The sequence below is a fragment of the Zootoca vivipara genome, chromosome 6, assembly GCF_965207765.1.
Source record: "Zootoca vivipara chromosome 6, rZooViv2.hap1.1, whole genome shotgun sequence".
Classification (NCBI taxonomy): domain Eukaryota; kingdom Metazoa; phylum Chordata; class Lepidosauria; order Squamata; family Lacertidae; genus Zootoca; species Zootoca vivipara.
This window is the reverse complement of record NC_142589.1, coordinates 62,354,293-62,377,716: the sequence shown is the minus strand read 5'-3', so window position 1 is coordinate 62,377,716 and position 23,424 is coordinate 62,354,293. Positions and strand designations below refer to the sequence as shown.

The 23,424-nt window shown below is 40.5% G+C and overlaps 1 protein-coding gene across 8 annotated transcripts in view; it reads left to right on the top strand.

The window, feature by feature from the left end:
* Positions 1 to 274: 274 nt before the first annotated feature.
* PHACTR4 (phosphatase and actin regulator 4) overlaps positions 275 to 23,424 on the top strand; it is an 89,783-nt gene continuing 66,633 nt past the window's right edge. For 2 of the 8 annotated variants that reach the window (XM_088672376.1, XM_035116955.3), the window contains exon 1: positions 275 to 395. The gene's annotated coding sequence lies outside the window, so the exon portion shown is untranslated. Of the gene's footprint in view, positions 488 to 23,424 lie in introns of all 8 variants that reach the window. The other 6 variants (XM_060275774.2, XM_060275773.2, XM_088672375.1 and 3 more) reach the window with 6 other exon arrangements.

Below are 23,424 nucleotides of genomic sequence, written 5' to 3'. Positions count from 1 at the left end.
ATTCTGCACTACCGTATATATGTAGATTGAATTTATTAAACTATATATATATAGCTTGAACTTATTTCCCTCTCGAGAAGCCCGGTCCGTCTCGTGACAAGGCAGCATCCCCGCCCCCGACCCAACACACTAAGTCTCCATTCCGCACGAAACCAGACGACGAAGCACCCCGCCTCCTGGCCCGTCCTCCTTCCTGACCTCACCTGTCCGGCGTCCTTGATCCCCCGCGGGCGAGGGCGGGGCCTTGCCGTAAACTACAAGTCCCGTCATGCCGCGCGCCTCACCCCCCCCTTCCCAGGAGCGGGGCTTCCGGCGGTGGCGACGGGGACCTTCAGCCCCTGAGGGACTCTCAGAAAGAGGAGGAGGAGGCGGCGGCGTTGGTGGCGCGAGGTGAGGTGAGTTGGACTGAAGTGAGGGTAGGGGGCGTCCGTCCAGGCAGGAGTTCGCCAGGTGAGAGGTGCTGCTGGTTCCCCTCATCTGACTCCAGGTGAGTGAGGAAAGTGAACAAGTTTAGCCGACAGTTAATTCTCACCCCCGCTCTGAGTGAGACGCGAGGGGGTCTCTCTCGCAGCCCCCCAATACTCTTTTGTTTTGTTTTTGCTACTTTAGTTTTCTGTACGGGGTGGGTGGGGCATTTGCTTTCTTTTATCCCTACAGCCAACTCCCCACCACATCCCGCTTTTCTAATTTGCCAACCTCCCTTTCAGACGCTGCAAGGGGCTTTGCTTCCTGCTCCTTCTTAATCCTTCCGAGCTGCTGCTGCTGGGCCATTCCGTGAAAAATGAGCCTGATTAGAAAAAAATTATTTTTAAAATATACTTATTTTACTTATAGTTTCATTAACTAAACATATTAAAGTTCAATATTCCAAAGGAAAAAAGAATTTGAAATTATTTTTTTCATGAGAAATCTGAGCTTGAAGTTTCAGTATCATTTTTCTGATTGTGTAGCTTAATTTTGTTCATTTAGGTTGGCATTATTTTTTAAAGATAAACAAAAATTGTGGTTGTCATTGTTGGTATATTATTAAAGTGAAGAACTTTGTCTACACATTGGACTTGAAAATTTTTAAATAGGTAAGTTATTTCTATTTTATTTTTATTATTGAATGGGATGCTGTTTCAGTGTCCCACCCGTGACAGCAAAAGGTACAAAAGTTTATTTTGTGATAAAACTAATTTATAGGTTATGTTTGTTTTATTGTGGGAGTATGTATTAGAGTATAACACACCTATCAATAATAAAAATGCAGTTAATTAATGTAAACACCATGAAATTTTAATAATTCTTTTTCTGTCCCACCCGTGACAGTTTTCAACTTGTTTTACTGTTGTAGCTTGAGTTAGTGATTTCAGCAAGTGATTTCAGCTCTCTGCAGACAGGAGACAGATTCCTCATGTAACAATTCTTTATTCTGGCAAACAAGACTGAGGGACTGAGGAGAGGGGAACTAGCTAGAAAGGGATACATTTTGGAGGGAACAATCTCAAGCAATCACAAAGCTGCCTTTTGGTGGAAACCAATAAGACTAAGGAGCCAAATGCAGCTGCTTGAATGAATCAATAGTAGCTGTTCCTTCTGGAACATAAAGGCAGTTACCGTTACTTTACCCTAGTACGAATACATACAGTAATACAGATAATATAACCTTTGAATCAATACACAAAATGGGAAAGACTACATCTGCAGAACGTATGAGAAAGCTGCGTGAAAAACTAAAACAAGATAAAAACAAATGTGAAAGCTTCAAAGAAAAGGAGAGGGTCAGAGATAAGAAGAGGCGAGAAAAGTTGGTAAAGAATTTGTCTGCAAAATCACTTATGGAATACAGACGGAAAGAAACTGAGCGCAAAAGAAAGTACAGACAAAAGATAAAAGAAAAAAATCTAGGCCAATTGGCGACACTACTATTCCAGAGATTGGGTCATTTAAATGCCCACAATCTCTTGGAAAGGCTGTTACCAAAGTTAAAAGAGTGTTCCATTAAGTCCATGGAAAAGAATAAAGAATAGCCATGTTACGAAAGCTTGTGTATGAGAGTTCACCTCAAGCGCCAAAAACACTACAGTGGTACCTCGGGTTACGAACGCGATGCGTTCCGGGTCGCAGTTCGTAACCCGAAAAGTTCGTAACCCGAAAAGGGCCCAAACCGCCTTTTGCGCATGCGCGCGCGGCAAAATACTTCCCGGTTTGCGAAGTTCACAACCCGAGGTACGACTGTATATGATAAAAGCCCTAAACAGAACACCAAAAGTTCTATTATTTCACAAGATAATATCTCAAAGGTCCATGAGTTTTATAATTCAGATGATATTAGCAGGCAGGCACCAGGATTTAAGGATGTCAAATCTATTAAAGATCCGACAAGTGGAAAAAGAATCAAAATCCAAAAGCGGCATATGAATATGACAGTCCAAGAAGCCTATGCCTTATTTAAGATTGCATAGCTGCCAAGTTATCCCTTTTTTTAAGGGATTTTCCCTTATGCTGAATAGGCTTCCTCGCGAGAAAAGGGAAAACTTGGCAGCTATGAGATTGATAATCCAACAGATGAAATCAGCAAATCAAAATCAAGAAAATATTTTTTTAATAGATTTTAATTTTAGTACAGTGGAACCTCGGTTTACGAACACAATTGGTTCCAGAAGTCTGTTCATAAACCGAAGTGTTCGTAAACTGAAGTGAACTTTCCCATTGAAAGTAATGGGAAGTTGATTAATCCGTTCTAGACGAGGAAAAACACCCCCTAGAACGGATTAACCGCTTTGCTCCGATGCCTTCGCGGAGGCCGGGGAGCGTTTCCGCGACTGGGCTGCAGCCGCGAAAGCGGTCCCGGCCTCCGCAAAGGCATCGGAGCAAAGCCCCAGCCTCCAGAAGGCATCGGAGCCGGGACTTCGCTCCGATGCCTTTGCGGAGGCCGGGGAAAGCGGTCCCCGGCCTCCGCAAAGGCATCGGAGCGAAGTCCCGGCTCCGATGCTTTCCGGGGGCCAGGGAGCGTTTCCGCGACTGGACTGCAGCCGCGAAAGCAGTCCCCGGCTACCGGAAGCCGGGGACCGCTTTCGCGGCTGCACAGCCCAGTCGCGGAAACGCTCCCCGGCCTCTGGAAGGCATCAGAGCGAAGTCCCGGCTCCGATGCCTTTGCGGAGGCCGGGGAGCACTTTCGTGACTGCAGCCCAGTCACGAAAACGCTCCCCGGCCTCCGCAAACGCATCGGAGCGAAGCCCAGCCTCCCCGAAGGTATCCGACGCTCCGATGCCTTTGGGGAGGTTTGGCCTTTGCTCCGATGTCTTCGGGGAGGCCGGGCCTTCGCTGCGGGCCTCCAGGAGGCATCGGAGCGAAGGCCCGGCCTCCCCGAAGGCATCGGACGCTCAGTAGACCTCCGGCACCTCGGTTTACTAACTTCCGGGTTAGGATAGTTCGTAAACCGAAAGTTCGTAAACCGAGGTGTTCGTAAACCGAGGTACCACTGTAAATACAACATTATACTTTGTAGGCTATGGTAGATAGTAAGTATAGTAATAGCAAAAGGTTTTTTGTAATTATTCCATTTTTAACAACCTTAATTGTATGTTAAATCAAGTGTATGCCAGACGCGTCCCACCCGTGACATTTCATTGTCCCACCCGTGACAGCATTTTTTTCCTTAATTTTGTATCATTAAATTTCTTAACCTGAATTTCTGATTGCATAGTTGTAACCGATAAACATTGATTTAAACAAATATGCTGAGTTTATAATTGATTCACCTCCCAACTCACAGAGTTTTTCCATAAATCAAACTTATCTCAAGCCCCATGTCCTTTTTTTGTCCCACCCGTGACAATACTTTAACATTTAATAAAATTGTCAAAAATATCCATAAAAATAATAAAAAATTAGTAAAATGTTCAGTATCTTATTAAGAACATAGTTCAAATTTTGGTTGTTAATTTTTATGTATATTTACATTCTTACACATGTGTGAATACCAAAAAACATGGTCCAAGTGTCCCACCCGTGACAATGGAATGGCCCTGCTGCTTTCTTTCTTTCTTTTTTAATCCATTCACATCAACAGATCTGCTTTCCCCGTGTTGTTAACCACTCATTTTCACTCAGTTGACATGATATGTGTTGTGGCTGGTTTTGTAAAGAGGCTTCTGAAAGGCGGGCTGTAACTCTTAAACAAATGAATACATCTGCCCATCCAAATTCTCTGCCCTCCTTCTGAATTCTCTCAGCTCCCTCTGCCCTTTCTCAGTCCTCGTAGTATCTTGCACCCATCATTTAAAAAAGGGGGAGTTTCTCATTATTTCTCTCTCTCTCTCTCTCTGTCTCTAGTATTAACCCACCTCTTCTAATATTAGGGGGAGTTGATATGTCAGTGCCTTCCTGTCATTAGGTGACCTCCCTTTTGTGCCCCTTTGCCCCCCAAATGCATTCTGAGTGACTTGCATGACCCCTCATTCATTGCTCGTTTTCCCTGCCCCCCTCCCTGGCTTTGGCTGTTGTGTTTTATCAAGTATATTGGTTCTTTCTCCCCACTCATGCCAAAAGGGAACTTTCCTCTTTGAGTTTTCAGTGTGTTACAAAAAACTAAATCAATCAAGAGTGATGTCCTCAATTTACTTTTGGAAGAGTGTGTGTGTGTGTGTGTGTGTGTCTGTCTGTCTGTCTGCCTGCCTGTGTCTCAATATGTATCTGCCAGTACAAGATGAGAATATGTTCCTATATATGTTGAATGCCTCAAAAAGACTGATTTGAGGGGTGGCTGGTTGATTTGTGGTTGCTTTGTAGTTCAGAAAGTAAGATTTGTCTTCGTATTCTCTTTTTACCCTCATGAACTGCTCTGAGCATGTTTGTTAACTTGTAAACAAATTATGAGATTTATTGGGACGAATAGAAGTGGCTTGCTTGAACATAAGCAGAGGAGTCTGTGTGAGACAGATAGTAAACTTTTGGGATGCTGGTATCTTCCTCTGTTTGACACTAAGAAAAGGAAGCCACCCTAATTGTTTAACGTTTCTAGCTGCATGAAGTCTCAGGAGAGGCAGCATATTAATTTTTAGAAACTAAATATTTACATTTGCAAAAGTGGGAGTATTTAAACGATGTCTTAATCTGCCCCCCTCCCCCCCGGTAGAAAGTGAATGTTTTAGTCAATTCTTCCCTCATCCAGAGTTTCCCAACCTTTAGATGTACTGTGCTGCCCACCATCCCGTTTGGACCTAATTAAATGGATGCTGGTTCATGATATGGAAATTGCTATCCTTTAAGTTGCAGTGGAGAATCTGTGCTTCTAGGCATCTGTATCTAAGATTAGATTCTTAACATATTTTTACCTACTTAGGGAAGTGTCCTTGTTCTCAGAATACTGAATTGGGAGAAGTCTACATTTTTCAAAAAGGGGGTCACTTATTTAGGTACTTCAGTATTGATTTCCTGGGTTATCTTTTGTCTTTTACATGTGTGTCTTTAATCAGGTCTTTTTGTTCACATGACTCATATAAACATATTGTTGCTGTGGACTAAATATGCTATCTATTTACTGTTTTCTTCCAATGGGATTATTAAACCCTTTTGAGTACCTTGGATTGTGTTGTGCCAACCCCAGGTTGGGCTTGACTGGGGTATGTCATACTTGTGCAGTGTGCAAAAGTTTGGGTTGTCAGTAAGAATGAAATTATTGTTTCAGGTCCCTTTTTCTGTATCCCAGTTATCACGTTCAAGAATGTTCTTCCCTAACCCCAAATATGGGAAGTGAGACAGAGGTGTGCAAATGCTTAATGTGTTAACTCTTACAGTCTTCTGGAGCAGGAAGTAATGCTTTCCCACTAAATGGAAGGAATGCATGTTAAATAGGTCAAATCAACAGAGCCAGTTACTGTTTTCTGAAAATGAAGACTGAAAAATAATGGTTGTGATTCTTCAGCTGTAAGCTGAGATTTTTTAGTTTTAGCTAGTCATAGATAGTAAGATCACTGCAGATGGTGACAGCAGTCACAAAATTAAAAGACGCCTGCTTCTTGGGAGTAAAGCAATGGCAAACCTAGACAGCATCTTAAAAAGCAGAGACATCACCTTGCCTACAAAGGTCCGTAAAGTTAAAGCTATGGTTTTCCCAGTAGTGATGTATGGAAGTGAGAGCTGGACCATAAAGAAGGCTGAGCGGTGAAGAATTGATGCTTTTAAATTATGGTGCTGGAGGAGATTCTTGAGAGTCCCATGGACAATAGCTGTCAAGTTCTCCCCTTTTTTAAGGGAAATTCCCTTATGCTGAATAGGCTTCCTCGTGAGAAAAGGGAAAGCTTGACAGCTATGCATGGACTGCAAGAAGATCAAACCTATCCATTCTTAAGGAAATCAGCCCTGAGTGCTCACTGGAAGGACGGATCCTGAAGCTGAGGCTCCAATACTTTGGTTACCTCATGAGAAGAGAAGACTCCGACCCTGATGCTGGGAAAGATTGAGGGCGGAAGGAGAAGGGGACGACAAAGGACAAGATGGTTGGACAGTGTTCTCGAAGCTACCAACATGAGTCTGACCAAACTGCAGGAGGCAGTGGAAGACAGGAGTGCCTGGCTTGCTCTGGTCCATGGGGTCACGAAGAGTCGGACATGACTAAAAGACTAAACAACAACAGATAGTAAGAAGATAGAGCTTCCATAGAAAATCTGAGTGGGAATATAAATTGCTGCTGAGGAGCTGATCTAGACTGTGATTGCATCTTTGTTTCTGTGCTTTCGGATTAGAAGTACCGTATGTGATTATGCAGACTTTCTACTTCATTCAGCCACCAGTTAAATTGATCTCTAGTTTAATTTGATAATCTTGGGAAGCAAATCACTTCTACCGAGCAAAATAGGTCTATATCTTGGTCATGTGCGGCTGTTCTTGATGGTAGTCACTGAGATTGGTGATGTTGAGATATTAATAAAATGGTATTAGGTGACAATAGCTGTTAAATTGATATATAAATTCTACAGGGATATGTGTTATGTCTGCAGCCTCAAAAGCAATATGTTTTTAAAAAGAGATTTATTGTGGCATAAACTCGAGAAAATCCAACCTTAATAAAGGAAACATGTAAAGGTAAAGGGACCCCTGACCATTAGGTCCAGTCATGACCGACTCTGGGGTTGCGTGCTCCTCTCGCATTATTGGCCGAGGGAGCCGGCGTATAGCTTCCAGGTCATGTGGCCAGCATGACTAAGCCGCTTCTGGAACCAGAGCAGCACATGGAAACGCCGTTTACCTTCCCGCTGTAGCGGTTCCTATTTATCTACTTGCACTTTTACGTGCTTTCGAACTGCTAGGTTGGCAGGAGCTGGGACCAAGCAACGGGAGCTCACCCCGTCACAGGGATTCGAACCGCCGACCTTCTGATCAACAAGCCCTAGGCTCAGTGGTTTAACCACAGCGGAGTTACCTAAAGCTAGTTTGCTATTGACAGTGAAATGCATGCCAAACAGAAGGGATATACTTTGCAAGGAGCTCAAAATTTATGAACTAGGAAGTGCAAAAGTAAGGGCTCTAGTCTGTAAGTCACAGAGTTTCCCTTTTAAGTCTGCAGGAAGTAAAGAATGCTTAGAAAAGAAGTTAATGTCATGGTTAGAGCATTGGGCTATGCTTGGGTAGCATGGGTTCAAATCCCCCTATCCCAGCTGTGCATCTCAATCATAAGACCTTAGGCTAGTCACACTCTTTCAGCCTAACTTACCTCATAGTGAGGTTGTGAGAATGAAATTGGGATGGAGGATAGAAAAGCGAATATGTGTCACCCTAAGCTCCATGCAAAAGAGATGTCCCAACTAAAGTTTGAAATCCTTTTAACTTCAGGGGGAGATATCTCAGCACATTCTTAATTTTCAGGGGAATAGGCACTCCTGGCACCTTCGGACTTCAAAGTATTCAACTGTGACTGGGTTGTGTCATCAAAGTTTTATAGCTCCATTATTGAATATGTCTCACAGATCAATACCCCCTTTGTTAAATGTATATCACTCTTTTGTTGCATTTATTTTAAAGCACATGAGAGGTAAAATGTTCTGAGACAATCAAAGCATGCCTTTGAGTAAAGAACTTGCTTTTCCTAATGTTTATTTTTAGCTGTTAATTAGCAGTGCTCACTGAGTCCTTTGAGATAAGGGTTGTTTTGGGGTGTTGCTGTATGACAGCAGCGGTGGTGCTGTTATGAATGGCTTAAGTGGTGAGCCTCATTTATTTATTTAATTTCAAGTGTTTGGCTTCCTCTATCCCCAAAGCCTTATTGCGATATTTTAAAAAGCCACTTAAAGAACTTCTTCATTCCTGACCAGATGTTTGCTCAGATAATAACTCCGAACGCTGCATTTGAAAAGACAAAGGCTTTGACTTTTATAAAGTGTCTGGAGAAAGTGGGGTGGGTCAAAAACCAGAGAGTAGCTTGCACAATGGCAGGCTTTTGCATGTGGAAGGAATTGCTAGGAAGCTAGCCTTGGCTACTGGTAGCAATCATTATGGGATGCAGGGAAGCAACTTAAGAGTTGTGTTTTGCTTCCTTCAACCTTTTCTCTGTTTTCCAGTTCTTGGTATCATCATTGCCCACCGCCCCACCCCGTAAAGTGCTTTCAAAACATCTTAGTATTTCTCTCTCTCTAGAAGAGTCTCTGTAGGCACTGGCAGCCTTGCATTTGAGCACTAGCCTGGGAGCCATAATTGAAAATGGACTTGGATGCAGGTAAGTGAGCTATGTGTGGGCATATGAGGGACTGAAAACTTTGTCCCTCCTCTGTGTTCAGCATAGAAACTAATCAAGCTGCCAGAGGAAGAAAGCCCCTGCTTTGACTTCCAGTACAGAGATGCAGCAGGTTTCTACAAGAGGGACAGGAGCCGCACATTACTCCTCTGCTAACACACAGCAGGCTAGTAAAAAGTTTTGGAGGCTAGTGACTTTTGTGGGCTTATTTACAAGGTTGCTAAAGGCTTTGGTACGGTCAATAGGGATGCTTGTGGAATTCAGTTCTGTGAATTTGAACAGAAACTTAATTGGCCTGATCCACACCTCCTGGACACATGTGTTGATCCGATCATATATGATAACGATTGCAGTTAGAACGTTTATTATGATCTGATCCACACGTTTGTCCAGAAGGTGTGGATCAGACCAGTTAAGTTTCTGTTAGTAACCAATGCTACCTGAGAACTTCAGTGACCGTGTTGAATCCAAGAGCACCCACAAACTATGGACCTGCCCTTTCCAGGGGTCTGCAACCCGATCCAGGACAGGCCACTTCCTCACCTCAATTTAGGGCACTTAACACTTCTTTCTTCAATTCTCTGCTTCAATGTATTGCCCCATCTCAGTCCATCACCATCTCCAGGCACTGGTCTAGCTGCTAGCACCTGGATGCTTGTTCTGACTCAGAATACACAGAGAGATATCAATGGGCATCATCTGCATATTGGTGTTGCCTCACTCCAAATCTCCTAATGACAGATCCCCAGCAGTTTCATATGGATATTAAATAGCACGGGGGACCCCCGCAGGATATCACAGAACTTCCATGATGTTGAGCAGTAGCCTTCCATAACTACTTTCTGGACACAACCTTAGAGGTCAGAGTAGGACCACTGAAGTACATCCCTCCCAGTCCGCACTTCCCACAAGAAGGATGGTGTGGTTGGCAATATCAGAAGCCACCAAGAGATGAAGGAGAAAAAGCAGAGCTGCACTCCTCTTATTTCGCTCTTAACAAATGTCACCAAACAGGTGGCCAAGACGGTTTCAGTGCTATGCTGAGCCTGAAGGCAGACAGGAATGGATCTATGTAATCAGTTTCTTCCAAGCATTAGGAATAGTGATGCAAAATCCATCTTTTAAATAAGTGTGGTGGGTGGGTAGTCACTGAATAGTTAAGCTACATATGGGTAGTTAACTGCTTGTTTCTAATGCAGTTTCTGGGGTTGTTATTTTTTAATGAAAAATGGCCCAGCACTCCTAATTTAGTGAGGAAGCTCTGACAGTTAAATTCCATTAAAGGTTTCTTCCTGAATAACAGCTCTTGATGCTATAAACTTTGTGGATGCTTCCAGCAGAGTACCTATAAATTCTGTCTCTGGATCATATCTCATTTGCTTACTGCTTGCTAACTAGCCTTGCCCTAGTAAAACAATGTTTCACAGTCTAGGTTGTCTCCTGTAGTAACCGTAGAGCATTTATACACCCTTGAGATTTGTTACCATAGGCTAAATATTTGAGGGTCACAATGTTTAATCAAAGTGATTATTGTAAAAAATACTCTGATCTCAAGTGTGTGTATGTATGTTGATCAGCTGATTTATAGTTTCCCTTCATTAAATGCAGATTAGAGCTGTTAAAGAGAAGACAACTTCCCCTACCCCTCTCAAGGTCGTGAAGAATCCCCCCCCATTTTTTTTAGAAATGTCTGGTTTGAAATCAAGTGTTGTGCTTCGAAAATGAAAGAAAACTCGTGGCTATGGACTTTACTTTAGCCTGGCATGCTTATCTAACTGATCTCTGCCCAGAGACCTTGCTAAATCCTTATTGACATACTAATCTTTGTTTGAATTGTCTTCATTTCCTAATAACTGTCACCAAAGCTCTGTCATACAATGCTTTTTTGAGGGGCGGGGCGGGCGGGAGGAAACCATGTTCTCCCAAGATATTCTCCTGGTGGCATGAGCCAGACTGCATCTGTGAACATATGAAGTAGCCTTGTATAGGAGGCATTGTATGATACCAGTTGTCTAGCAAGGCAGAATGGGACATACCGGTGATGGAGGAGAGGGTAGTATTAGGTGCAACCCTGCCCACCAGAGCAATAACACTCAAACCCTTTTCCTGCTCTTATTATCCCTGTCTGTGACTTTCACTTCTCTAAAAGCTTGGCCATCTCCTGATCTCTTAAGGCAAAGAAAAAAAGAGGGGTCAGAAGGGGAGAAAAGTCATGTGCTAGAAATGAAATTTATTCCAGGGATGACTCTTTTCTTGAGGGTACAGTTTTAATATCAATTCTCACCAAAGGCATAGGACACTATATTAACTCCATTGACTCTGCTCATTTTCAGTGATACCCTTTATATATTTTAACTCCCTCTTATGATGTCTGTATCATGTTGCATCTTTCTTCCTTCTCTTCTTTTCCCAGAAAACTCTTAGAGGAGACACTTTTACTCAATCCACAACCCTTGCCCTCACTTGTAAACACCTGATGCTGCAAAAAGAAAAGTGAATGCAGAGTAGCTTGCACCAGGCTTGGTGTTGGCATGATGCATCCTTGGGTAGTTCCTGGAGCTGTAGTGCCAAAACCTGCCCTGAGCCTCCTACTTTTGGTGGCTAGGAGCAGCATTATAATTTCCGGTAATGCCTCTGACATATCACTTTGGGTCACTGTGGTCAATTAAAATAGTGGCTCAAAGTTGCCTGATTCTCATGGCTGTACCATGCCTATGGATCCTTCAAACTTTGAGTTGTTCCTAACTTGCACTAGTGCAGTACTTGGTAAAGTAACAAGCCTTTACAGACTCTCATTGGTTTTAGGCAGATGGGAGGCTGTTGCCCTGCTTCTGATATTTTATGTGGGGAAGGCAGGAAAGATCTGATAAAGCACTTCTGCAAATGATGTTATTTTGTTGTTTTTGTGCCAGTGGTATGTGGATTATGAAATGCAATTTGCAGTTGCAATGGGCATGCTGTCTAGCCCATTATTATTATTATTATTATTATTATTATTATTATTATTATTATTATTATTATTTCTACCCCGCCCATCCGGTTGGGTTTCCCCAGCCATTATTAGTTAATTGAGCATGTCTTCCTGGAAGTCAGGAAGCAATGCAGGGCATCCAGGGGTGGAGGTCAGCTATAGAGAGCCTAGTACTCTGGGTGATTAGTTTCCAACCATAAACCATTATAGGCAGAGGGGTTTGTGTAGGCTAGATCAAATCAAATTACAAAGCTATATGCGAAAAAACTGGAATAGTGTCTGTCTCTTTATAGTAGAGCAGGGCTGATTTGGAGTTTTACCAGCAAAACTGAAAGAAAGCTGTGGAGAGAAGGATAACTGTCATTCACTAGTCAGTGGAAAGAATCCACTGAACTGGCTGCAGCCCCCCTCTTCTTTTTGCTAAACTCAGCCCATTCTGGACTATGTCAGTCCTTGTGCTAGCTTTCAACCTTAATCACATCCTGGGTGAGGCTCATGCAGGTACGGCATAGCTGCAGATTGCAGGGCCTTGAGACTACATGTGATTCAAGGGAAGCAGCAACAAGTTCTGCAACAAGAATCTTCTTAGAGGAAGCCATATGCGTTTATGAAAGGCAGTTCCCATCCTAAATAGTTTAAGGGTACATTTGGACCCGGGAAAGAAAACACATTCAGAGGATGAGCCTGACACTTGCTTTAGATACTATTCCAGCTGATTTTATAGATTATTTGAGTTTATATGTTGTTTTCTACCAAGATGTCTCAAAGTGTTACAACAATAAAATTCATGCAGAAGTACCTTACAAAAATATTTGAAATCAGTAACAACAGAGAGTGTATTTCTTCAGGAAAGAAAATACATTCAAAGAGTGAACCATTCTTTTCCTTTTTTTCCTCTGGCTTGGAAATTAACACCTGCAACTAGTAGGGACAAAGTGTATTTTGTAACAAATGCATTATGCTGTGGGTCCAGGCTGTGGCTTCTGATCCATATATCTGCCATGTAAAACATGATATTCCAGATGTCAGGAAAATTAACCCACAATGTGACCCTTAAGATGCATTCCCTTTCGCTTCAATCGTGTGCTAAAATCCCCTAGCTGACTAAAATTGTAATCAGAGCCAGGAGGAAGTCAGAAAGCATCTACTGCTCAAGCGTAGGAGTGTCAATGTGTGACCTGCTTTGCATTTTAGATGTGATGTCTGTATGTATGTTTGTGGGTCTTCTTAACCGGATGATGATGGCTCTAAGTTAATCAGCTGGCTTTAGCTGAGCAACTTGTACCTGCCTGTGCATTTATGTTCTTTTTAAGTAGAGAGAGGCAGCTGTTCATTGTGGTGTTTGGAGATATAAAAATGGAAACAAAGCATGGAGAAGCATCTGCTACAGCCGTATTGACTACTTAATACAATAAAAATTCCAGTGTGTGTGAAATACTGTGTGCCTTTTGAGTTCCTTGCATCTCATTTTTATTGAGATGTAGACCAAATTATAGTGTTTAGATGCAATTTCCTCTCTGCTCCGTCCTGTTCTCATCAATTATGATCTGGCTATTGTGCCTGAGGCCAATTAATTGTAGAAGTGCATTTTAAAGAAATGCCAAATGAAGCTGATGCCTTGTGAGCTCAGCGGAGCATTGGATAAATCACATTAAATTTCCCATGGGGAATAACTAGTGCCCAGTATATCTAATGCTTGCCTTAGTCTGCATTGGAAATTTGCCATGGAAACAGGCTGCAGCTAAGCCTCCCTGACCATTGGTCATGCTGCCTGGGGCTGTTGCATGTTGCAGTCCAGCAACATCTGAAAGGGACACAGGTTCCCCTACCTTGATCTGAATGATATAAATACCACAAAGCCTTTTTAATAAATGTGGTTCTATTAGGATGCAGAAGGGCTAGGATTTGCCTTTTATGTTTTAGCATCATGCTTTGAAAAATTAAACTTAATTTTGTCTTTTAAAAAAACATTTTCGCCCTTTCTTTGTAAAAATAAATAAACAAATAATACTAATTCCCTTAAGTAGGCAGGTAGGATGGCTTGAAAGCTTTGGAGATGTTTACATTTCCAGTTAGCACATAAGTTATAGATTATCTCCTCTCTGTGAAGAATTTATTCTGATTTGGCAGCATTAGTGACGAGGAATAAAAACCATTTTTGAAATCCACTTTGCTGCATTTGAGCCTCCAGGCTGCAAACCTGTGGTGAGATTTCCCTGTCTGCCTGACTGGAAGCATTCTGTGTGATGACTGTGCTAAAGGTGGTTTCACTCTTAGGCACAAACTGGTTGTTTGGAGGAGGGAGCTGACAACTGGACAGACAAACACATGTTTAGAAGCATTATGTGGGAAAGAAGCTTTCAAGGGTGGTCTATAACCATTTATTGGAGCCTTAACAAAACCTAAAAATAATTCTATTCATTTAAATGCAGTGTGTGCATTGAAAATATGACGGCAGTAACACCAGAGGAATAGAAATGAGGAAGACAAAAGGAAACTCCTGGTTTTCAACTTCCATGCTATGTCTGCAATATCAGTATATCCCTCCCTCCCTCCCTCTTTAAGGTTGAACGTAAAGCACTATACCTTTGAGGATTACTTCAGTGTAAGATAACAATATTGGCCTTGTTTTGCCGTCCTGGGCTTCATCAGTTGTAGTTGGCAATTACTACTATGCCATAAGATCCACAATCTTATTACATCACATATGAACTTGTACAACTGATGGAAGCCCAGGATGGCAAAAACAAGGCCAATATTCCGGAAATCCTTGTCTGGACTCTGTGAAAGGATTCTGTGGAATTGTACAAGCTCCCATGTGGATTGTTTGGACTTTATGGACATACAAAGACACAGGTGGAATAGAAACTAGTCTCATCCCAAAACTCTGGCCCTCCAGATATTTTGGACTACAATTCCCAGTGTGGTGTAGTGGTTAAGAGCGGTAGACTCGTAATCTGGGAAACCGGGTTCGAGTCTCCGCTCCTCCACATGCAGCTGCTGGGTGACCTTGGGCTAGTCACACTTCTCTGAAGTCTCTCAGCCCCACCCACCTCACAGGGTGTTTGTTGTGGGGAAAGAGGGGAAAGGAGATTGTTAGCCGCTTTGAGACTCCTTAGGGTAGTGATAAAGCGGGATATCAAATCCAAACTCCTTCCCCGACCACTGGTCCTGTTAGCTAGGGATCATGGGAGTTGTAGGCTAAAACATCTGGAGGGCCGCAGTTTGGGGATGCCTGCAATAGTACACGTATGGACCTCGTGAATGAACTGATCTGTGAATGAACTGATCTACTGGGTCTTCTGCTTACTCTGTTGAACTTTATGAGTTATTTCCGTTGAACTCTATAAGTTATTTGATATGATATAGTGAATAATATATTTTATTTATGTAAGAGCACAGCCGGTTATGTCTTTTGTGTGTTTGTTAAATATAAGCAATGGCACACCTAACCTAGACATTGGAAATAGAGGCGAATGACGTTGCCTCTGAGCATCAGATGCATTTGTTTATTTAATAGGGAAAGCAGGAAGAAACTGAGCAGTATTGAAAGTTACTGCTTTTTCAGTGCCAACGGTGAGGGGTGTTTCCTTGGCACTGGCTGCTCTTTAGCTGCTGCCCAATCAGGTGCACCTCAGTTCCAGGTAGCTGACTCATTTCATGTGCTACACAACCGCCTGTTGTTTCCATAGCAGCTGAAAATTTACCAAGAGGGTGGGGTCCATAGTTCATTGCAACCTGGTTTGAAGAGTGTACATATGGTTTCATACTTAATTCTGGTAAGGAATTTTCTGCTAAAGACATACTTGAACTCACCATCACTACTGCAACACGATGTGGATATTTTAACCATATTGGTGACTTTCAGATGTTTTCGTTTCCTTTTTCCTGGCTGCTAGCAATTCTTTCAAGCTAATGGCTCTGGGAGTTTCCTTGGGAAGTGCAAGTGTGTATAATGTTTCATAGCGAAGCAAGTTCTGCTTTTATAGTACGAATAATCAGTAAAAGTAGAATGATGAAACACTTTCATTGGTTCTCAAAGAACTTTGCCAAGGAAGTATAAACTTGCTCAATTTATTTTGGTCCATTTCACTTGTGCGAGAGGGCACAGGATGTAATTTTGTATTAGAGGCACCTGGATTCAAACAGCTATTTTGAGGTTGGTATACATTGCCTTTTAGGTTAAAAAATCTTTACAAACCTAAAAACTTAATTTTTTATTTTTTTTTATTTTTTGGAAAACCATCCTATATTGCAATGGAGGGAAAGCAAAGGCTGAGTAAAGCCATTCTTCTCACTAAAATGTGTTAAAACCTGGACGGTGCCAAAAAGTCTGCATCTGGTCAGCCTCCCTGGGGAATGTATTCCAAGGATAGGGTGTTATAACTGAGGTGACCCTACCGCACCTTAGATGATGAGTGTTGGGACTGGGTCGGTCCTGGAGCAGCAGGAGGTATGAGATAAAGCCAGTAGTTGGAACCAACAGGCAAGCAGTGTAATTCAGCAGCAAAAAACCCTAATTCAATTCTAGGCAGCATCAACATCATGCAACATCAAGGCAAGTAATATTACCACTCTTTTCCCCACCCGGAATACTCTGTCTAATTCTGGGTACCACAGCTTAAGAAGGATATCAACAAGATGGAATGCGTGCAGGGGATGATGCCCAAGATGATAAAGGGTCTGGAAAGCTAGCCTTATGAGGGAATTGGGAGTAGAGAAGACTGAGAGGTGATAGGATAACCATCTTCAGATATCTGAAGAGGTGTCACATGGATGATGGAGCAAGGTTGTTTTCTGCTGCTCCACACCATAGGACCTGACCAAATAGATTCAAATAACAAAAAAGAACAAATAACAAAAAAGAACTTATGACTAAATATTAGGAAGAATTTTTCTGATGGTAATAGCTATTCAACAATGAAACAGACTACAGTGGTACCTCGGGTTAAGAACTTAATTAGTTCTGGAGGTCCATTCTTAACCTGAAACTGTTCTTAACAGATTAATAGATTTCGCACAATGAACCTGGGCTGCAAACAGGAAGTTGTTTTCTGGACCATATTCTGCCTTTCTAGACTTCATAGTCAATAACATAATTTCTTGCTGAGTATATTATTATTTCCTAAAGTACATGAAAACACACCATGCCTTTGCTTCAAGTACATCAATAATTGGGATTACAAGGCCAGCTTGAAAACACAACTAGTGCCTTTGTGGCAGTGCTGGGAATCGATCTTGCACTGGCACAACTGCTAGGGACACAGGGTATGAGTTGCATTCTTATGTGCAGAAAGGGGAAGTAAATACCATTTTAGTTTGCTTGCACAGCAAATTTGCTACCAGTAGGATCTGCAGAAACTGGTATAAACATGCACAACCTTTTTTCTTTCTTAATTTTAGATATTATAAATGTCCTCAGGGACACTTACAAGAAGATTAAAATCAAGTTAAAATGCATACTGTAAAATAAGTCAGCAATAAAGCATATGAAAGCTGCATAAAAAATGGCAAAGACAAAACTGACGTAGACCTGGAGCAGATTAAAAAGGCCTGGGAAAGTAAAAATGCCTTTGCCTGGTGCTGATATGCTGTCATTAATGTAGGCAATAGACCTGCTTTTCTTGGGGAGGACATTCTGTAGTAGAGGTACCACCACTCATAAGTTCCTTTACCTAATAGCCACTCATTGCACCTCGAGCAGTGGAAACATCCAAAGAAGAGCCACAGAAGAAAAATGTAAGGTCCAGGTATGTAAATATGGAGACTGAGGATCCTTCATGTACCTGGTCCCAAGTCATTAATAGTTTTAAAAGTCAAAAACAACATGAGTGTAAAGCACAACAAAGATAATTACAAAATTGTATTATTTGCGGACGATAGCCTTTTACCCTGTTTCTCATATTTTAAGACATACCCATAAAATAAGCCATAGCAGGATTTTTAAGCATTCAAGGAATATAAGCCATACCCCGAAAATAAGACATAGTGATAGGCGCAGCAGCAATGCCGACCGCAGCAGCAGGAGGAGGAAAAAAATAAGACATCCCTTGAAAATAAGCCATAGTGTGTTTTTTCGAGGAAAAAATAAATATAAGACATGTCTTATAATATGAGAAACACGGTATTACAAAACCAGAAGATACAATTCCAAAAATTATGGAGAAAATAAAAACCTTTGGCAGATATCGGGATATTTCATAAATTGGACAAAATCAGAGATTTTACCAATAGGGCCAAGGGCTACATTGTATACCATGTTTCTCATATTATAAGACACGTCTTATATTTATTTTTTCCTCAAAAACACACACACTATGGCTGATTTTCAAGGGATGTCTTATTTTTTTCCTCCTCCTCCTGCCGCGGCCGGCATTGCTGCTGTGCCTATCACTATGTCTTATTTTCGGGGTATGGCTTATATTCCTTGAATGCTTAAAAATCCTGCTATGGCTTATTTTATGGGTATGTCTTAAAATATGAGAAACAGGGTAGAAACAATCAATTTAGGATGTGCAAAGACTTTATTAAATACTTGGGTATAATGATTTTATCAGATATAGACCAAATTGTAAAATTAAATTTGAATCAAATTATAAATGAGATTTCTTTTGATATTGAAAGCTGGGGACATGTAAACCTCTCCCTTTAGGGAAAGGTTCTCAAAATGAATGTTGTCCCAAAGCTTTTATACATTCTTAGAGGATTAAAGGTAAAGGTAAAGGGACCCCTGACCATTCGGTCCAGTCGTGACCGCCTCTGGGGTTGCGCGCTCATCTCGCATTATTGGCCGAGGGAGCCAGCATATAGCTTCCAGGTCATGTGGCCAGCATGACAAAACCCTTCTGGCGAACCAGAGCAGCACATGGAAACGCTGTTGGATTACCAATGTATATTCCCAAATTATACTTCCCAAAAATAAATCAACTATTTAGATCATGCCTGTGGGGTACAAAGCCACCAAAAATATCACTACATAAAATGCAACTTCCAACTAAGGAAGGCAGTTTTGGGCTTCCAAATCTGGAATTGTATCACCAGGCTTCCCTTCTGAGTAAGACTAATTATTGGAGAGCTAGCAGGAATCCCAACTGAGCTACTCTCGAATATAGTTTCTTTGAACCTCTTGTAGGGTGGACTAAACTCGGCTCCAATTTTATGAAATATCCTATTATCCTGGAGACTATTAAAGCACCTATAAAAATTTGGATGAATAAAAATAATAAGGATGACCCCTATCATCATGAGAAATTAACAATATGGGCCAACCCAAAATTAAAAATTGGAAATCAAGTAATAATTTGGCAAAATTGGATCAAAAAGGGTATTTTGACATTGAATCAATTAATTGAGGAAAATTACAAATTTGTAGATTATAAGAATTTGCAAGTAAAGTATGGATTATCCAGTGAAACACAATGGCAATACATCTAATTGAAACATGGTAAAGGAAGAAAGGGCCCAGGGGACTGCCTACTATTCCTCAACTCGACATTACTAAGAGACAAATTACTATCAAAAGGCAGAACAGACCCACTACACATCGATGGAACACAAGTCGAGATAAAGAAAGAGATGCCTACCAGAATTTTGAAAAAGAGGGAGAACTATAGATTCATAACATCGGCATTATGGAAAAATAACATTAGGTTTAAATGGGAATTCCCGGAAGGGATAACATTTACATATAAAGACAGAAAACGAACTTATAGATCAGTAGAGGAGACTAAAATATTTTGGAGAAAATACTGGGACGAGCTAGGTGGGGAGAAACTACCAGAGGCAAAGGGAGACAGCAAGTAATTCTGTGGGGAATGAAAGTCTTTTTAGCATTTGTAAAGTAAAGCTCATTTTTTTGTTTTTCTTCTTTCCCTTACAAAGGAATCTCATTTGTTTATATTTGCTTACATTTTTCTGTTAACGGTTTACGTTTTGCTTTTTTTGTTGTTTCTGTTTTTTCTTTCTTCTTTTTTTTAAATTTTCATCTAGAGAGTGATTTGCCTGACACTGTTTCATTGTTTACCGATATTTTTTAGGCTTATCCTCCTTTTTATCCCTCTGTATCTACCTGGTTACCACTTGACAGGTGGATATAGGGTAGTAATAAGAATTCATTATATATATAATAAAGGGCAACCATGTTGAAGTGCATCTCTTGGAATATAAACGGATTGAATAGTAAATATAAGAGGAATAAGACAGAATGTTTATTAAAAAAAAAGAAATGGGACGTAATCTGTATGCAGGAAACGCATATTGTACAAAACCATATAAGAGTGCTAAAAAACAGCAGGCTGGGCCTCGAATTTATATCTTCAGGTACAGAAAAAAAAGAGGGATAGTTATGTACATAAATGGAGTGTTAAAACCCAAACTATTATTTAAGGACGAGGAGGGTAGGATATTGGGAGTAGAAACGCATACAAGAGAAGGAAAAATAATAATAGTGGGCATTTATGCACCCAACGACAAGAAAGATGAATTCTTTAAAAAGGTAGAAGAGGCTTTATGGGACCACATGGGAGATAATATGATAGTGATGGGAGACCTAAACGGGGTGGTCTCAATAGAGATGGATAGAATGCACAGGGACAAAGAAATTAAATCAGGTAAACTCCCTCAATCATTTTTTCAATTTGTGGAAAACTACGACCTGCATGACGCTTGGAGAATTAAAAATCCCAATGTTAGAGACATTACCCACTATTCGGATGCACAGAAATCGGGAGGAAGAATTGATGCAATCTGGATTTCAAGGAAACTAACACTACATCTAGAAAAGGCCGAAATATTAAATAAGTCAGTCTCTGATCATAACCCTGTAACAATTCAATTAAAATCTAAAAGCAAAACACAGGGGAGATGGAGGCTTAATGATGAGATATGGAGGGAAGAACAAAGGGTTATTAAGGCCAAGGAGACGCTCAAGGAATTCTTTGAAATAAATGAAAGCCAAGGATCAGATAGGAAAATTATATGGGAAGCAAGTAAGGCTTACATGAGGGGGTTTGGGATACAACAGATGGGCAGGATAAGGAGGGAAAAGCAGAAAAATATTTTAGAAATTAACGAACAAATAAGAGGCAAAGAAAAAGAATTGGTCAAATTTCCAAAAAATGACGAAATAAAACAACAAATTAAATTATTGCAAGCACATTTGATGGATTTGGTCAACAAAGAGGTGGAGAAAAAAATTATTTGGACAAAACAAAAATACTTTGAACAGGCAAACAAACCCGGAAGAATGTTAGCCTGGGCGATAAAAGAAAGACAGGCTAATAAAATAATAAATAATATAATAGATGAAGGAAAGGAAATTACGGACATTGACCAAATTAAAGATAAATTTGTGAACTATTACAAGAATTTATACAAAGAGGTGGATATCGATAAAAATGAAGCCATAAATTACATACTTGATAACAACTTACCTGAAATTAACGAAACAGAATATGCAATTCTAAATGCTAACATCGAAAAAGAAGAAATCCAAAGAGCCATTAGGAACTTAAAAGAAGGGAAATCACCGGGCCCAGACGGGATCCCGGTGAAGTATTACAAAAAACTAGAAGACGTGATAACACCCAAACTTCAAATTATAATGAATGAAATATTAGACAAGGGAGAATTACCAGAATCCTGGCGGGAAGCCTTTATTACCTTAATTCCTAAAAAAGATGCGGATCCGAAGCTTATAAAAAACTACAGGCCAATTTCTTTATTAAATATAGATTACAAAATCTTTACAAGCATATTATCGAACAGATTAAAAAATTTCTTGAGCAGAATAATAGACAGAGACCAGGCAGGCTTTCTCCCCCAAAGGCAAATAAAAGACAATATCAGAATAATTATAGATATCTTGGAATATGTCGATATGAAACCAGGCCTTGAAATCGCGATGCTACTCGTCGATGCGGAAAAGGCATTCGATAGTGTATCCTGGCCCTTCATGATTAATGTCTGTGAAAACCTGAAAATGGGAAATAAAATATTAAATGGAATAAGAGCAATATATAAAGAACAAAAGGCAAAAATAATTATTAACAACGAAATTACGGGAGGTTTTAATATAGAAAGAGGGACGAGACAAGGGTGTCCCCTGTCTCCCCTATTGTTTATTATGGTAATTGAGACACTCTTAATAGCGTTAAGAAAAGATAAAGAGATAAAAGGCATCAGCTTGGGCTCAACATGTTTCAAGACAAAAGCTTTTGCAGACGATTTAATAATAGTCACAGAAGCGCCCCAAGAAAGCATTATGAAAGCGCTTACCAAGATGAAAGAATTTAGTAGGGTTTCGGGGTTCAAATTAAATAAAGAAAAATCTAAAATATTAACTAAAAATATGAGGGAGAAAGACAATGAAGAATTAGCAATGAAAACGGGAATCAAAATAGAGAAAAAAGTTAATTATTTTGGAATTTGGATCTCGAACAAAAACACCAATTTACTAAAAGACAATTATCTTAAAAAATGGAAAGAAATTAAGGATAGTATGGCTAAATGGAGTAAATTAAGATTGTCAATCTGGGGACGAGTGTCAATGATAAAAATGGTGGTCCTACCAAAAATAATGTTCCTCTTTCAAAATATCCCAATAATCTTGGGACTTAGACACTTTAAAGACTGGCAGAAGGACCTTGCTGATTTCATCTGGTAGGGGAAGAAGGCCAGAATAAAAATGGAAAATTTAATAAAATCAAAGGATAATGGAGGATTTGCGCTCCCAGATTTGAAAAGATACTATGAAGCAGCTTGTTGGAGCTGGCTTAAAGAATGGATGCTTCTACAGAACACAGAAACCTTGAACATTGAGGGATGGGATAAGGTTTTTGGGTGGCATGGCTACCTATGGTATGGGAAGGCACAGATACACAAAGGATTTAAAAACCACATCTTGAGGAAAGCCCTGCTCGAGGTATGGGATAGAACTAAAGATAAAATCATGAACAAATTACCCGGATGGGTATCCCCAGTAGAGGCAAATGCCACGCTGAGATGTAACAAGAAAAAATTGTGGCCGACTTACAGAGAACTGACCGAAAACAAGGAAGGGACTAACAACCTAAAAAAATATGAGGTGCTAAAATCTTTAGGGATAAGCTGGCTAGAATTCTTCCAATTGAAAGCTACATATGACAAAGATGTTAGAACACGAGGAATTAATACCCAAATAACCAAATTTGAAAAGGAAATATTGCTAAACAACGATAAGATTATAGCCAAAGTATATAAGCTGCTAGGTGAAAAAGAGCAGGAAGAAGGAAAAAAAGGGAAATGGTTAGTAAAATGGGAACAAGATCTAGGCTACGAAATTCCATACGAAAATTGGAAAAAATTTTGGTCAAAAGAGATAAACTTTACTGCTTGTTATACGTTAAGAGAGAATTATATAAAGATGCACTATAGGTGGTATATGGTTCCGGAAAAACTGGCCAGGATAAACAAATCTCTAAGTAACAAATGCTGGAGATGCAATGCAGCTCCTGGTAGCCTTTTTCACATATGGTGGACATGCCCGATGGTAAAAAATTTCTGGGAAGTAATCCATGAGGAGATTATAAAGTTACTAAAAATTTCATTTGCAAAAAAAGCAGAAATGTATTTATTAGGTATTTTGAATAACAATATACCGAGTGAAAAAAAAAGTATTTTCTTGTATGCTTCAACGGCTGCAAGACTGTTAATAGCCAGCAATTGGAAGAGCACCAATATTCCATCTAAAGGACAATGG